Below are 18,157 nucleotides of genomic sequence, written 5' to 3' on the forward strand. Positions count from 1 at the left end.
ACTGAGATTGAATTAGACACAAGTGGGCTCTATGTACTAATTAGGTGACTTCTGAAGGCAATTGTTCCACTAGCATTTGGCTAGGGGTATCAGAGTAAAGGGGGGCTGAATACAAACACCCCTCCACACTAAAAATATATTTTTTTTTTCTCCACTTCACAATTATGTGCCACTTTGTGTTGGTCTATCACATAAAATCCCAATAAAAAGCATTCATATTTTTGGTTGTAACATGACAAAATATGGAAAATGTCAAGGGGTATGAATACCTTTTCAAGGCACTGTATATATATATGTGTGTCTTTTATCAGTGTAGGGACTGAGGGACAGTTTGTTGTTTGGAGCAGGGACAGTCTGCAAATCACTAGCTACTAGGTCTATAAAAGGTCCTTTTAAAGACTGGTATAGGTGTACAGTATATAGGGTTGTACACGTATAATATACTTTCTTTCAAATATAGAAAGCCTATTATACTCCACTGCTGTGCTGCTGAGCTGAGTGCTGACCGATTCTGCAGCTGTCGTTTCTCAGTGTAGGGAGGGACAGTTTGGTTTTTGGAGCAGGGACAGTCTGCAATTCACTAGCTACTAGCTAGCTACTATTAGGTCCACAAAGGTCCTTTTAAGGACTGGTATAGGCAGGGCTCAAGTCCTGCGGGAACGCATGGGAACGGAGTTCCTGTACTTTTTCCACAACAGGAACTTAGTTCCCTTTAGCAGCCGTGTCCTGCAAGACTTTGAAGTATGAGAGCTGTGTGGTAGGTGTTACCCCAGCAGCTGCCGATACAGCTCGCAATAGTAAGTGCCCCACACCAGGGGTGGACTGACCATTCAGGCATTGCCAGTAGGGGGCCCCATGACAGCTTCTTCTTCGATCTACCTGTCAATCACAGCTAGCTGACGGGTAGATCAGGTCCCTGCTGCTAAGAGATTGTATTTAGTGAAACCTCTCGTGATGCGCTCCTCCCCGCCGGCCCCTCCTGATTTTCTGTCTCCTCACCCCCCCCCCCCCCCAGTCTCCTGCATACTTGCTCTGTGTGTCCCGCTGAATCCCCCCTCCTCTATCTTCAGTGCCATATGATGAGAGACCCCAGAGGAGGAGCACAGCTATTCTGCTCACAGGACATGCAGGGAGAGAGGTGAGCTGAGGGAGGAACATCAGTTTGGGGTGGTAAGCTGAGCACAATACCTGGCAAAGTTTAATACCAGTATGTGAAGGGTTGGAATAGCAGCGAGTGTGTGTTGGAGCCCCTGCAGAGTTTGCAGCCCCCCCCCCAAGCTAACATACATCTCCTAAGCAGGAACACATCACTATCTGTCCAGATAATGTGCAGTTCTTTTATGACCTTTCCGTTTAACCCTGTGTTATCCAAACTCTGTTCAATGAAAAGTGTAAACTCCCCACATAAACACTCTATATACAAAATAACAATCCCCAATAAAGATCAGAACACGATGGTAACATTTGCATGGAAGCACAATGGAATGAATGCCGATTATTCAGAGAATTACCGTATTTATGTTTATTGAGGATTGTTTTTTTTTATGTACTAACAGTTAAGCTTCATATACACAATACGAAAATTGGATGAAAAATACCACTTTTGAAGCGTTCGTGCATATGAGCGTATCATTTTTTTTTTTTTTTTGGTGGATGAGTGGATCTTGGGTGGGAGTTCCCACACTTTTTTCCCCAGGACTTGACCCCTGATCTTACCCCATCCTCTACCAGCCTATATCTTCCATGTCCTCTTCCAATCCTTGTCCCCTCTGCCCTCTTCCAATCCATCTTTCCCCTGTCCTCTTGGAACTCATCTCCCTCCCACCCTCTTCCAACCTATCTCCCCTCTGTCCTTTTCAAATCCATGTCCCCCCTGCCCTCTTCCAACCCACCCACCCCCCCCCAACCTCTTACAAACAATTTCCTACCCTATCCTCCTCTAACCCATCCCCCCCCCCCCCAGCCCTCTTCCAACCCTAACCTTCCCTTCTACCACTTTCTTTTTACAAAAGTTTTATTGAAAAATTCACATCAGTGAGACAATACAAGCATGACAACGATCTGTCAAAAAAACATATCGATAACATGTGAAGAGTTACATATAGACATAACAAAGTTGGGCTATCGTCCGACCCATAATAATCATCAAGGAGTATCCAAGGTGGGCTGTAACACACAGCCGCACTCCATAGAGCATAACTAATGCCCCGTACACACGAGAGGACTTATGTCCGACAGACTTCCAAAGGAGTTCCGCCGGAGTTCTGACAGACTTTTCGGCCGAACGGACTTGGCCACACACGATCACACTAAACTCCGACGGATTCGAACGTGATGACGTACGACCCGACTCGAATAAGGAAGTTCATAGCCAGTAGCCAATAGCTGCCCTAGCGTCGATTTTAGTCCGTCGGAGTAGCATACACACGAGCGGAGTTTTCGAAGGGGACCGGGTCCGGCGGAGTTCCTTCGGGAAAATTTGAAGCATGCTTCATTTCTAAAGTCCGTCAGACTTTGGCGAATCAAAAGTCCGTTGCAGCCCACACACGATCGGATAGTCTGACGGACTCGGTGCTTCGGACTTTGGATGTTGAAAAGTCCGCTCGTGTGTACGGGGCATTAGGGGGCGTAGGGGCGGACAGAGTTCATGTGTTCGATGGAGCACCTATGTCAGATAACCACATAGCACATGGAAAGTCAAACAAAACTCTAACACCACGATAAGATGAATCTGGGCTGCTTTCGAAAGGGGACTGAAAGGCCCGCTACTGGTCAAAAATTGCCTCTGGGCAGCCTGAGTGGGCTGAGGGACAGATTTAGAAGTAAGAACAGCAGGTAAGAGAAAGAGATAGTAATGGAAGTATAGAAAAGAAAGAAAGAGAAGAGAGAGGAGAAGAAATGGGAAGGGGGGGGGGGGAAGGGAGAAGGGAAAGAAGGGGGGGTGGGAAATTCCCTGGAGTGGGGGGGGGGGGCATCCAACGTTTAAAGAGAGAGGAGTCCAGGATCAAATCTAGATGGGCGGGTATAAGCTACCCAGGGCTGCCAGACCCGAAGGAATTTAGAATGGGTGTCTGATGCTATCACAGTCAATTTTTCGTTTACCATGATATCATTTACACAGTTCTTGACTGCCACGTAGCTGAGGACCGGAGTCTACCAGGCCCGTGCTATGGTTAGTTTGGTTGCAGTAAATATATGTGCAGCTAGCTGACGCTCCGGACACAGAAGCCCTGCAATCGGTTTCCACAGGAGGGCCTCAAAAGGGTCCCTCTTGATATCCGTATGAAAGAGCGTACGAAGTAGTGCATATATTCTGACCTATAGTCTGATCGTCCTTGGGCAGGCCCACCAGATGTGAGCCATGGTGCCCTCCTGCGAGCATCCGCTAAAGCATAGGGGGGAGTGAGACGGGATAAATGTCGCCAACCTCGCCGGGGTGTAATACCACCTATAAAACACTTTGTACGCATTCTCCAGGAAGAGGACGTTTCTGGAGCATGTGGGGAGCGCTTTTGTCATAGCTTGCCAGTCTTCCGGGTCAAGATGTTTACCCAATTCGGCCTCCCACTGGAGATGATAGGGCCGGAGTGGCGGTTTCGTAGCCGATAAAATAGCCGTGTAAATAATAGAAATCATTCCTGAGGCATGGGGCCGGGATCTACAAAGGCTCTTGAAAGGGGACAGTGTGTAGGGAGGAGACTGGGGACCGATCAATTGGTGAAGGAAGTGCTTAAGTTGAAGATAAGTATAAAATTCCCTGAGAGTAATATCATGGGATGACCGAAGGGCTGCAAAAGGGATCATTTTAGTCGGGGTGAGCAAAGAGTGAACATCTACAAAACCATGATCTGTCCACCAAGCAAACTGTTTGGGGTTATCACAGCCTGGCGGGAATAGGGGACAGTGAAGAAAGCGAAGCAGCGGAAGATGGGGAGGTTGGAGACCCGCAGAATATTTCACTGAATCCCAGAGATGAAGGGAATGAGCTAGGCCGGGGCCTATGTTTGGTTTGTATTTTCGGAAGCCAGGGAAGGGATGCTAGTGGAATTGGATGGGAGTCCACCATATCAATAATTGCCCAGAGCGGCATTTGATGTTGTTCATGTAATCGGGACAGAGGTGCGATACCCGCTGCTGTGTAATACGCTTGTAAGTTAGGGACCGAAAAGCCGCCATTAGCTTTATGGGCATAAAGAACCTGTCTTTTGATCCGAGGCTTTGATGAACCCCAGATAAACCGCATCATTTTGCGTTGGTGGATTCTAAGTACATGGGGGGGGGGGCACGGGAACAGGTAAAACTCGAAAATAATATAACAGTTTTGGGAGATAAGTCATTGGGACCGCCGCTATCCTGCCAAACCATGAGATTGGGAGAGTTGACCATGAGTCAAGCAAGCCCGTCAACTTCCGAAATAAGGGGGGGGTAATTTGCCTGGTAGAGCTCAGAGTACTTTGGAGAAAGTCTGATCCCCAAATACGGTAACGTTGTTGTCCACTGGAAGGGAAATGCGATTTGTAAGGACTCCATTTCTGAAGGTTGCAAATTGATAGACATCGCCCTAGATTTCGCTGGGTTAACTGCCAGGCCCGATAGCTCAGCGAAGGTATTTAAAAGAGAAAACAAATTAGGAAGGGGAAGCCTGGTGTTTGTAAGCGTCAACAGAATGTCATCCGCGAACAGTGACAATTTATGCGTAGTACCCGCAAGTTCCACTCCAGAGATGTCCATACGTGACCGAATTGCTTCTGCTAAGGGTTCCAAAGCTAGGATAAATAGTAATGGGGAGAGTGGACACCCCCGGCGGGTGCCCCTTCGTATGGGGAAGACCGGGGAATCGCAGCCATAGTAGCGCACCTTGGCCTGTGGGGAGTCATAAATGGCCGAAACCCAGCTCATAAAGGAGGTGCCAAAGCCATAGCTAGAAAGTACCCACTTCAGGTACGGCCAGGACGGGGTATCAAAGGCTTTGGTAACGTCTAGGGAAAGAAACATTGCCTCCAGAGACCTAGTATGCGCCAGGTGTTGGACTTGCACGAGCCGTCTGATGGCATCTCCAGCTTGCCTCCGGGGGACAAAGCCTACTTGATCTTTTTTAATCAGCCGGGGGAGGAAGGAATTCAAACGAGTGGCCAAAATTTTAGTCAAGATTTTCACATCAATGTTGATCAGGGAAATTGGTCGGAAGTTGGCCAAAGAAGAGAGATCCTTATCCGGCTTGGGGATCATCACCACATTAGCCGTCAACATTAGCGGCGAAAAGGAATGACCTCCCTTCACTGCGTTGTACATAGCCACCAGATGAGGGGCCAGCACAGCAGCCAGTTTACGATAATACAGAGCGGTGAAGCCATCTGGGCCCGGACACTTCCCCACCTTCAATTCCTTAATGCACTGCAGGACCTCCGAGACCTGTATGTCACGGTCCATAAGTGACATCTGGATATCAGATAAAGAAGGCAAAGATAAATCCTTTAGGAAAGCGCCCAGGTACAGAGTCGGGGCTTGAGTCGGGGCGGAATAAAGCTTGGCCAGGCGGTAGCGAAATTCCTCCAAGACTAATCAGGGATTACCCCTCAAGGTATTATGGCGGGTGCTCAAAGTGATAGGGTGAAATTTCGGAGAGAAGGTCCGCAGCCTCCTAGCCAACATAGCATTGGGTTTGTTTGCCCTAGCATACCACCTCTGACGAGCCCAACGGAGGGTGCGTTCTGCATCATCCGTTAGGCATAGATCCAAGTCCAAACGAGCCTTGTTCAATAGCCTTCGGTTGGCTACAGAGGGGGAGTGCTTAAAGGTTTTGGAGAGAGCCTCCAACCTTTCCTCAAGTTTGCGGCGGGTCTGAATCCTCTCCCTCTGGGACGCTATACGAATAACCTGCCCCCGAAGGACGGACTTATAAGCCTCCAAAAGCGTCACTGGCGAGGATACCGATCCAGCATTCATCTTAAAATAGTCCTCAGAGGCCTCGTGGAGGCTCTTGAGTATCGGTTCCAGAGAAAGAAGAGAGTCGTTCATGACCCAAGGGGCACCCTGTGGCTTGTCACAAAGGGTGTGACATACAGTTAACACTGGGTCATGATCAGACCAAGGGACCGTCAGAATAGAGACGGAGGCTACAAGAGGAAGATGTTTACGTAGCAAAAACATATGATCAATCCTGGAATGGGAATGGTGAGGGTGGGAATAGTGAGTATAATCCCTTCCGATAGGATGGTGTTCCCGCCACACATCGATGAGATCATGGTTTTGTAGAGCCTGTGAAAATTTCTTAGCTGATGGAGAAGGGAATTTATGGGCCGGCGGGTAATTATCCATAGAGGGGTTAAAGGTCACATTAGAGTCGCCCGCCAAGAGGAGGACCCCTCTCTGGTGGGCCCTCAACAGGGAGCAGACATGGGTCAGAAAGGGGCCCGGATTATCATTCGCGGCATAGTAACTCATAATTGTAATCTCATTATCCTGGATGGTGCCCTGAAGCAAGAGATACCTGCCATCGGGGAAAGCTAGCTGTTTACTGCAAACAAACGGGAGTGACTTATGGAAGACAATAAGGACCCCCTTCTGCTTGGTGGGGCCATTCGCTAAGTAAACTTGGGGATAATGCGCAGAGAAATACTTAGGGGAGGAAGAGAAGTGGGCTTCCTGTAGACATGCTATGCCAATTTTAAGATGTTGGAGGTATTTGAATATTTGAACCCGTTTCTGGGGGGAGTTCATACCCTGAACATTCAAGGAAAGCCAATGAAGCGACATCACGGCGGCCAAATGTAACAGCGAGAAAGAGATAAGAAAAGAGATAAGAAGAGCATAGAAAGAAAGACAAGCTCGAAAAGACATGTAAATCGAGCTCAAAGATGTATAACAACGTGGGCTGGATGGCCCACTCAAGGGTGTGACCACGGCTGAGAAACCAGTCTCAGCCAAGGATACACACATCTGGGGGAGCAGTGGTCCGTCGGAACCACCGGCCTGAAGTAAACACATTGAAACAGTATAGTTAAATGCGGCACAGTGGTGTAGTGGTTAGCACTCTCACCTAGCAGTAAAAAGGGTCGCTGGTTCAAATCCCAACCATAACACTACCTGCCTGGAGTTTGCATGTTCTCCCTGTGCCTGCGTGGGATTCCTCCGGGTACTCCGGTTTCCTCCCACACTCCAAAGACATGCAGGTAGGTTAATTGGCTTCTTTCCAAAATTGGCCCTAGAATTTGAATGGGGACTTTAGATTGTGGGCTCTTTGAGGGTAGAGACCAATGTGAGTGTGAAATGTACAGGGATAGGGGTAGACACTCACTCAGGTTGAACTGGATGGACTGGTGTCTTTATTCAACCTTACTAACTATGAAACTATGAAACATAGAATAAAACTAACATAAACATAAACCGAGTTAAGTAACAATGATAGGTGAGCCACCACCGCTAAGGGCGCGGACGCAAGGGCCCACCCAAGCCCCCAGAGGAGGCAGCCAAAGCCACCAACCTCCAGGAGGCCGGGCGCACCCCCACAACCGGGCCAGAACATCCACGCCACTCCCCCTACCCGGAATGGGAGGGAGAGGGGCCCAGAACACGGCGGAACCAGCATCCCACCAGACTAACAGCGGGGGAGAAGCCTCCCATCAACCACCCCCGCCCCTCCCCCTCCCAGTCATTATTTCTTTCCCAAAATCCCACCCGGGTGGAGCCACCAAGGGACATGTGATAAAAAAAAGGAAAAAGGTCCAGCGTCAGTGTCACTCCCAGCCACCAGTATGGCAACAAGGCGGCCTGCCCCAGGGTGTTCCCCCATAGGCTAAAGTAACAATCCAGTAACAAGTAACAGTCTGATGGGGGGAGCCCCGGGGCGTTTCACCAGTCCTCCGTGTTGAGAACAGCAAGGGGAAAAATATGAAGATTAAACCAGTACTTGATAAAAAAAAAAAAAAAGGAGAAATTGCGAAGTAACATCCCCACAACACGGGAACAGGTGTTTAGCAAATAAAATGGGCCAGCATAAAAGGGGGGCCGACCTCTTCATCCATTACCTGACGGCTGGAATCTCTGGGCTTGCAAGTCCCGAAGTGCCTGGGATCCAGATTGGGACTGCTGGGAGGTCTGTGACAACTGGCGGGGTGGTCTGGGGGGTCCCGACCTGGGGGGACCGGACCTGGAGGTTGCGAGTGGAGCCTCCGGGGGGACGAAGGGATCTCCAGCTGGAGGTCCAGAAAGTGACGTTTCATATCCGAAGGAGATGAAGCCTGGAATTGCCGACCTTGCCGACCTTGATGAGAAAAGGTGAGTTTAAACGGGAACCCCCACCTGTACTTAATGCCCTGCGACTGGAGGACCTGGAGGTATGGTTTGAGGCCTCTGCATCTCGCAATGGTGGCAGGAGCAAGGTCCGCAAATAACTGGAGGGGGTTACCTTGAAAGGAGAGGGTCTGCTGTTCCCTCGAAGCCTGCAGAAGTCTCTCTTTGGTGCGATAGTAGTGAAACTTGATGATTACGTCTCTCGGGGGGCCCTCGGAGGGTTTAGGGGCCAAAGACCTGTGGATGCGGTCAAACTCAAGTCTCTCCAGGGGGATCTCCGGAGCCAGTTCTTGAAAGAAAGCCGTGGCGGTACCTTGGAGATCTGTGAGTGACTCGGGATACCCCTGAGGCGGAGGTTATCCCTCCAGGCCCTATTTTCCGCATCCTCTAACTTGTCCCGCAGGGCCACCAGCTCTGAGGACAGCTTATCAACCTCTTCTTCATGGCCCTCAAGGACAGTAGTAGCCAGGTCCATGCGGTGTTCTAGCTGGTTAGTGCGGTGGCCTATCTCTTTAAGGCCCCGCACAAATTCAGAGGAAAGCTTACGGGATGCCGCCGTGATTTTGTCCCGTACAATGCTGCGGAAACGGGCCAGCAGATCCTCTGTGTCAGCTGGAGGGGGACTTCCCCCATCCATGGGGAATAGGTGCAGGCTGCCTGTGGGGGACGACGGATCTGCTGCCGAAAGCTGTGTGTCCTTGTCCGGATCCGGAGGCTCCGGCGCCATCTTGACTTTACCTCTGGCAGAGGCCTGGGAAGACTTACGATGCTGCCGGCTCTTCGGATGCTTCCTCGCCGATCGGTGCATCAGCGGCGCCCTCGCGGGATGTTCCGGGGCTGGCTGGGATGAATATGTCGCACAAAGGATATGTCTATGTCGGATTAGGCCGGGTGTTGCGATCCGACGGCGCGGAGCGAGGGAGTCAAGCTGCCATCTCCGTCGCCCGTGCGCATGCGCCCCACCCCTCTACCACCTTCTTACAACCCATCCCCTCTATTTCCACTTCCAACCCATCCCTCTCGTTACCGCTTCCCCACCAGTCCCCTTCCAAGCTATCTCCCCCTGCCCTCTTCCTATGATGTCACCACTATCCCCGCCCCTTCCCTTATAAAGCTGATGACAGTTCAGAGTGCTGTCATCCGGTGAGCAATACTATCGGGATTGGTTGTGTGTGCCGTATGGGTTGGGTTTTTAATTTTGAAGAGTCAACAGGCAGTGGGCAATGCAATTAATAATGAATTTACAATGAGGGTCTTTCTTTCATGATTTTTTTTCTTTTTACTAATTGGCATGGGGGCAAGATACTTTGCAAGGGGTAAAGAGGGTCCAGTATGGATTTCCAAAGGGAACCTCTGCATAGAGTATCCCCTAAAAAATCCATCCAAGGATCTATTTATTTTTTATTTTTTCATTCTTGCTGTAGCGTGTGCTATAGCAAAAGCGGCATTTAAAAAGAAAAAGAAGATTTCATTGTCTGATTTTTTTTTTTTAAGCTGGCAAGGAAAATGGTTTTAAAAATTGCCGGCAAACGACACTTTCCTTCTGACCTTTTCTGAAAGTTTTTTTTGGGGGGGAATCTTTGGAGGGGTCTGCATGCCATTCTTTTTTTATAGAAGAAAGCGAACTGTCATTTTCCCGGCAATTTAAAATCATTTAAAACCACTTTTCCTTGCCATCTTCTTATGGAAAATGTCATATAACATGAATTTTTAGTGCTTTAAAGGAAAGGTTCACTTTTGGAACATGTAACACGTTCCAGCTTCTGCAGCACTTCCCCTGTTGCTCTGCCTCCCTGTGACAGCGGGCCTGGGATCTTTTCCCCGCACCCGCTGTCACTATTTGAAAATGGTGTGTCGGCGCAGGCAGGGCCTGCTGATAAGACAGTACAGGCAGCCCCTCCTTCCCCTGTACTGGGTCCAGGCCCCATCAGTTCAGAAGAGGGTGCCAGGCACCTTCTGAGCAGGAGGGCCAGCTGTACTGTATTGCAGATACCGATTCTCTTGTGACTCCCATTGCAGCGCTGCCAGCCTCTCCTCCTCGTCCACCTTCTGGCTGCACTGCAAGGGGATTGGTTCTTGCACATGCGCCCCTTCTATCTGCTGTCCGGACCACCTGTGTGCCCCTTTCCCCCCACAGCAATGTGGCTTCCCTCCTCTCCTGATGGCAGCTGCTGTGGCCACACAGGGGGGTGTCATTTACTGGCCCCTTCCTTTCCTAAATGAACACAGTGAGTGGTTAGTACCAGTCACTCCTGTGTCCATTCATCGCTGAAGCACAGTAAACTGTGTTTACTATGCTTCAGTTTTGTGAATGAGCAGGAAGTCTCAGAGCGCTTGCTATTCATTCAACTGTGTAGCTGAGGCTGTAAAGAAAGGGATTGATAAGTGGATGCCCTCAGCCACTTTTGGATGGGGGGGCCCTCTCAGGTAGGCTGTCTGGGGCCTTGTGATTACAGCAGGGCTCCACCCACACAGCTGCGTCATTTAATCACAGTTTCCTGTGAATGAATGCCTTCAAATACTGCCAACCAATGCGGCTAATGTATTGTAGTTTCAATGAGCAGCAAGGGCGCTGGTTGAGCTCATCATCGTAGTCCATTGATTCTTTCTGCTCTCAGGTAACTGCCTGCCCATACCAGGTACGGACAGACAGCTATACTGAGAGTCTGCAGGAGCTGGCCATTGCAACCGTGATCTGCTGAGCATGGGTACAGGCAGTCCCCGGCGTTACGAACATCCGACTTGCGAACGACTCCTACGGGAGGCAGCCACTTTCGACGGCGGGCGCTTTCGACTGCACTTTTTGATGGCGGGCACATTGGAAAGCATTTTTCAACGGCGGGCACTTTCGGAAGCACTTTTCGAGGGCGGGCACATTCGACAGCATTTTTCAACGGCGGGCACATTCGACAGCACTTTTCGAAGGCGGGCACAATCGACAACACTTTTCGATGGTGGGCACAATCGTCAGCATTTTACAACGGCGGGCACATTCGACAGCTCTTTTCGACAGTGGGCACATTCGACAGCACTTTTCGACGGCGGGCACATTCGATAGCACTTTTCGATGGCGGGCACATTCGACAGCACTTTTCGACGGCGGGCACATTCGACAGCACTTTTCGACGGCGGGCACATTCGACAGCACTTTTCGACGGGGGTCACATTCGACAGCACTTTTCGATGGTGGCACTTTCTACAGAACATCGGAAAACTACGACTTACGAACATATTCGACTTAAGAACAAACCTACAGTCCTTAACCCGTTCAGGGACTTCCTGTACAATGCTTTGCAGGCTCCTTAGAAAAAAAAAATCAATGCAATTTTTTTTAAACCTGCAAAAAAAACTATTTTTTTTTTTTTAAACGCGAACTTATCCTTAACCGCTTCCTGACCGCCTCACGCAGGTATACTGCGGCAGAAGGGGACGTACCGGCAGAATCACGTACCTGTACGTTGCCCTTTAAGAGGCGGGTTGCGGGCATGCCCGCCGGGAGCTTCCTGAGCATGATCGCGGGTCCCGCGGACTCCATGTCTGCGATGATACCCACAATCGTCTCATGGAGAGGAAAAACGGGGAGATGCTGATGTATACAAGCATCTCCCCATTCTGCCTAGTGACAGGACAGTGATCACAGCTCCCTGAAATTGGGAGTAGTGATCAGTGACGTGTCACACATAGCCCCCCCCACAGTTAGAATCACTCCCAAGGACACACTTGACCCCTACAGCGCCACCCAGTGGTTAACCCCTTCACTACCAGTCACATTTACATAGTAATTAATGCATTTTTAATTGCACTGATCGCTGTATAAATCTGAATGGTCCCAAAATTGCGTCAATAGTGTCCGATGTGTCCGCCATAATGTCGAAGTCACGATAAAAATCGCTGATCGCCAGCCATTACTAATTAAAAAAAATATATTAATAAAAATGCCATAAAACTATCCCCTATTTTGTAGACGCTATAATTTTTGTGCAAACCAATGAATAATCACTTATTGCGATTTTTTTTTTTTTTTTTTTACCAAAAATATGAAAGAAATAAGAATATGTATCGGCCTAAACTGAGGAAAAAAAACTTTTTTTATATATTTTTTGGGGATATTTATTATAGCAAAAAGTTTAAAAAAAATTTTTTTTTTTCAAAATTTACGCTATTTCTTTGTTTATAGCGCAAAAAATAAAAACTGCAGAGGTGATCAAATACCACCAAAAGAAAGCTCTATTTGTGGGGAGAAAAAGGACGTCAATTTTGTTTGGGGTACAGCGTCGCACGACTGCGCAATTGTCAGTTAAAGCGACACAGTCCCGAATCGCAAAGAACGCTCTGGTCTTTGGCCAGCCAAATGGTCCGGGGCTGAAGTGGTTAAAAAAAAAAAAAAAAATCCCAACCAAATATAATTAAAACATTTATTTATTTATTTACTTTTGCACAGGTACATGTTCCCCTGGCCAGTGCCCACCCCCCGCCCATGTAATCTTTTTTTTTTTTTTTCACAACCCCTAGCCTATTAGCTCAGAATCGGGGGGGGTTCAAGTTTGGCATCCAAAGTTCTTTGAGGTTCCCAAAAACCTGTCCAGTTCCTGACGTCCCAAAGCCCCGGGGCGGCTCGGCTCATCCCTACTCTTTGCTGTACATACAGAGAACAAGAAGAAGTCACTGATAGGTCTGTGAGAGGCTCGGGCCCTTTAATCTGCGTCCTTCTCTATGCAGAAAAGTACTTCCAGCTCTTGGTAACTAATACATGTATGAAACGTGATGAGTGCTAAAGACATTGAATAGATCACATTATTCAGGGTGATACTGGGAAATATATTCATGAGCCATGACCTTATCCGGTCACCATGGATTATGTGGCTTTGCTTTTAATCAGGAATTGATTTCCTATCATTTAAATAAAGGATTGCCTAACTAATCAACAGCCAGTGAACAATGAACCCATTTACATTTTAATTGTGGTTGGAAAACATCGGGGGTGAGGTACTCAAAGCCGTAAGACCCCAAATCCTGGCGGTTGTAAAAATATTTCCCCTCTGGACCTCCCGAACATCCACGGTTAAAGGGGTTGTAAAGGTTCGTTTTTTTATTTTCTAAATAGGTTCCTTTAAGCTAGTGCGTTGTTGGTTCACTTACATTTTCCTTCGATTTCCCTTCTAAATGTTTTTTCTCTTTGTCTGAATTTCTCACTTCCTGTTTCTCCTCAGTAAACTTCACACCATCATCCGAGCGGTGTTTAGTCAGCCAGAACAGCTTACTGAGGGAGGAACAGGAAGTGAGAAATTCAGACAAAGAAACAAAACATTTAGAAGGGAAATCGAAGGAAAAGGTAAGTAAACCAACAACGCACTAGCTTAAAGGAACCTATTTAGAAAACAAAAAACGAACCTTTACAGCCCCTTTAAGTATTATATGTTTGCATAAAGTCTAGGGTTGCCACCTGTCCAGGATTCACCCGGACTGTTCGGGTTTGGAATCATGTGTCTGGATCTCAGACTGTATGAGACCCGGACACATTATTTAAACTGGACTATGGCCTACCAGCAGGGTTGCTGGCTGCAGTTGTCTAAGCTGAGAGTGTCTGTAACTCTCTCTTTCACACAGCCCAAAGCGTAGCACTAACATTTCCCTCTCCCCCCCCCAAAAAAACACACACATAGATGGGAGAGGAGAGAGGGCTCAATCTGCACCTCTTCCCCCCACCCCTACCCCTCTTTGTCTGCCCACACTCCAATGCCCGGTGCTGTGCCTCAGAAAAGGAAAGTGGGGGCCGGAAATTTTAAGCCCAGGAGCCTCAGATACATTTGGATGAGAGGTGCTGACTGCCAAAGGGTGAGTGAGCTCACCATCCATCCCTGTCTGTGACTGAAGTCTCCCCCTTCTCTCTCCTGCCTGAGCAAGTACACTAAGGCAAATCAGGGTTCTCAGAGCACCCCTTACATTAGAGTTCTCCTTTACACCTGAGGCCACAGTGTTCTCCCCTTACATCAGAGTCCTCTCCGTACATCAGACTCCTCTCCGTGCATCAGATTTCTCAGTGTCCCCCCTTAAATCAGGGTTCCCAGAGCATCCCTTATGTTAGTCTCCAGAGTTCTCCCTTACATCAGAGTCTGCAGATTCCCCCCTTACAGTGAAAGGGAACTCTGCGAGTTCAGATGTAAAAGGGGGACTCTGTGGACTCTGATGTAAAGGGGGACTCTTGTTATTAACTTCATATGATTAGAAATGTTATTTAATAGCAAAATATATCTATAGTTTATACTATAAAAAAAAATTGGTGTGCGCTGATAAAGTGTTTGGGTTTGACTTGAAGAAAAGGTGGCGACCCTAATAAAGTCAGATACTTCTAAAGATTTCACTTCAATTATTTGCATCCCATCTGCATTCATTGAGCCACGAAATGTTTTCATTTAGATTTGCTTGTCACATTATTTTACAGAGGCAGATCCGGGCGTACGCCCCATCATTTCCCTTCCATGCCGAGTCCTCCTCGTAGAAGCTTCATACTTCGGTTCCTATACTGTCGGTTCTTTACACATTGATATAATACACATTTATTTGGATGACTTCCCCCTCAGCCCCTTTCATCACCTCTAAACGATCCCCAAGGATACTTTGTATCCAGAGTTCAAAGAATCATCTTTTTTTTGTTCTTCTTGTTGGTTCACTTACCTTTTCCTTCGATTTTCCCTTCTAAATGTTTTGTTTCTTTGTCTGAATTTCTCACTTCCTGTTTCTCCTCAGTAAACTTCACACCATCACCCGAGCGGTGTTTAGTCAGCCAGAACAGCTTACTGAGGAGGAACAGGAAGTGAGGAATTCAGACAAAGAAAACAAAGAAAAAAAAAACATTTAGAAGGGAAATCGAAGGAAAAGGTAAGTGAACCAACAATGCACTAGCTTAAAGGGGTTGTAAAGGTTCATATTTGATTTTCTAAATAGGTTCCTTTAAAGGGGTTGTAAAGGTTCATTTTTTTTATTTTCTAAATAGGTTCCTTTAAGCTAGTGCATTGTTGGTTCACTTACCTTTTCCTTCCATTTCCCTTCAAAGTGTTTTTTTTCTTTGTTTTCTTTGTCTGAATTTCTCACTTCCTGTTCCTCCTCAGTAAGCTGTTCTGGCTGAATAACCACCGCTCGGATGATGGTGTGAAGTTTACTGAGGAGAAACAGGAAGTGAGAAATTCAGACAAAGAAAAAAAAAAACATTTAGAAGGGAAATCGAAGGAAAAGGTAAGTGAACCAACAATGCACTAGCTTAAAGGAACCTATTTAGAAAATAAAAACCTTTACAACCCCTTTAAGACCTTTTTTGATGAAACGCATTGGAGAAGGTGGATGAGAGGCTGCAAGTCAATTGATGGATATGTGTTGCCCAGAGTTCAACAGCTTGTGAGCAATAAACTGTCAGGGCTGGGCTCAGCCCTTCCTTCTCTAAGCTGGCCGGCTAATTGACAGCTCCTATCTCTCTCCACAGTGACTCACCTGTTGATGATATCCTGCTCGTCAGTCCTGCCTACTTAAAGAGGAAGTAAAGCCTCAGAAATAAAAAAAATAAAAAAATAACCCCTGCAAGACAAAGGCATAATGAGCTAGTATGTATAGCATACTAGCTCATTATGAATGACTTGCCTGAGATCGAAGCCCCCGAAGCGGTCCTCTTTCCTCTCCTCCGACGCCAACATCTATCCCGGAGTGACTTCCTGGTATTGCGGCTCCGGCACTCTGACTGGCCGATGATGTCACTCCGCGCTGGTGCCGCCACTAACGGCATGATCGCCGTTAGAAACGGCACGCTCAGTGCGCATGCGCTGTAGACATCGGGACAGCTAGTTCGGCAAATATCTCCTAAACCTTTTAAGTTTGGGAGATATTTCTTGCACATACAGGTAAGCCATAATCTAGGCTTACCTGCATTTTAAAGTGGTTGTAATGGGTTTACAACCACTCTAAGCCGTGCAGCCCAGAGGATCTCTGCCTTCGCCTTGGTCACATCTCTAGAGACGCTCTCCTGTGTTCTTGTTAAAGACTTACTTGGCTGACATTCCTTCTGGCTCCAGATCCTGCTTGCAGTTCTACTATGCTAGTCTCTGGCTCCCTGACGTTTTGGCTTGCCTGACTATCCTAGAAACTAAAAACAAAGAAAGTGAACTTTAAAGGCACACAGTTAGGCCATATAAAAGTAATTGGGTTTGTTTATTTTTATAGAAATGTAATTAAAGGAAATTATTACATATAAATACATATAAAATACATAAAACTCGTTTTGTATACCTCGCATCACAACTCTGACACCACTTAATCAAATAGAAAAAAATACAATAACACGTCCAAAAGGGCTAGATGGCACAGTGGTGTAGTGGTAGCACAGTGGTGTAGTGGTAGCACAGTGGTGTAGTGGTAGCACAGTGGTGTAGAGGTTAGCACTCTCGCCTAGCAGTAAAAAGCGTTGCTGGTTCATATCCCAACCACGACACTACCTGCCTGGAGTTTGCATGTTCTCCCTGTCCCTGTGTGGGTTTCCTCCGGGTACTCCGGTTTCCTCCCACACTCCAAAGACATGCTGGTAGGTTAATTGGCTTCTGTCCAAAATTGGCCCCTAGTATATGAATGGGGACCTTGGATTGTGGGCTCCTTGAGGGTAGGGACCGATGTGAGTGTGCAATGTACAGGGATAGGGACAATTGTAGACACCTCACTCAGGTTGAACTGAATCGACTGGTGTCTTTATTCAACCTTACTAACTATGTAATTGCAATTCCCATAGTGTTATCCAGATAGGGATGTATGTATAAAGTGCAGTGGGTCAGGATGTGGATCCGGGCACAAGTTCACTTATTTGCTCAACATGTTGCGCGTATAGGTACGCTTCTTCAGGAGCATAAAAAACCTATTGAATATATAACAAAAAATATCAAATGAATATATCATTTATTAACATAGCATGCAAAACTTTAAAATATTAAACCGAAAATATTGGATTGCTCCGATGGGGTCCGATTTGGCCGTAAGCGACCCCCAAAAAAGCACAGCACCGCACATCCTGTCTCCCCTCCTTGGACCGGATGTGCGGCGATTGACGGGGATGCGGGGTGAGCTTCGGTCCTCCCTGTTCCCCACCTCTGCTGCCAGTGTATTGGCCGCCTGCCGATGCGTCATCCGGCACAAGCCGTCGCCCGGGCCGGTGTGCATCGCTCCTGCCAGGGAGTGGCGCACTTCCGGTCGGGACGTGTACATGGTACACACAGCGTGTCTTATGTCGTTCAGTAGACACTGTTTGGACAATAGGAGACTGACCTATATTGCACGGCATGGCTCTAGACTTTTGAGGTAATAACCCCATACAATTTTCTATCTACAGTATATTCCCTTATTCTGTATTCAGTTTGTGTACTGAGTGGGTTATCCGCCTGACATTATATTATTTGTTCTCTATTGTAGGTGTTAACCTCTATGAGCCTGTTTAAACACACGTATGCTGGTTTATATCTCCAGCACCTGTGAATCTTTAACCCTGTGCCAGTGCTCACCTCTCCTTGGATATATCCATACAATTTTGCTTACCATACATTACATTAATATTTCTGCGATTGAAGACTACATTGTAAGCTCTGTGGCTTGTTTTTTTCTACTTTTGTGTTTGCTTTTTAGTATCCTGATTTTTACTTTTTAATACAAGCAACTATCCTTTTAACCCAGTGGCGTAACTAGAACCTTCAGGGCCCCGATGCAAGAAACAATGAAGGGGCCCCACTGAACCCCAGCCAGGGCCCTTCCCTCCGAGTCCAGCGGTGGAACTCCAGGGCGTGGTCACAGGTATGACCTTTGTGAGCCCTGTAGTTCCACCACTGGTATCAGTAGTTTT

Source organism: Lithobates pipiens, unplaced genomic scaffold (genome assembly GCF_037356315.1).
Source record: "Lithobates pipiens isolate NorthernLeopardFrog02 unplaced genomic scaffold, aLitPip1_a1.2 Scaffold_8, whole genome shotgun sequence".
NCBI lineage: Eukaryota > Metazoa > Chordata > Amphibia > Anura > Ranidae > Lithobates > Lithobates pipiens.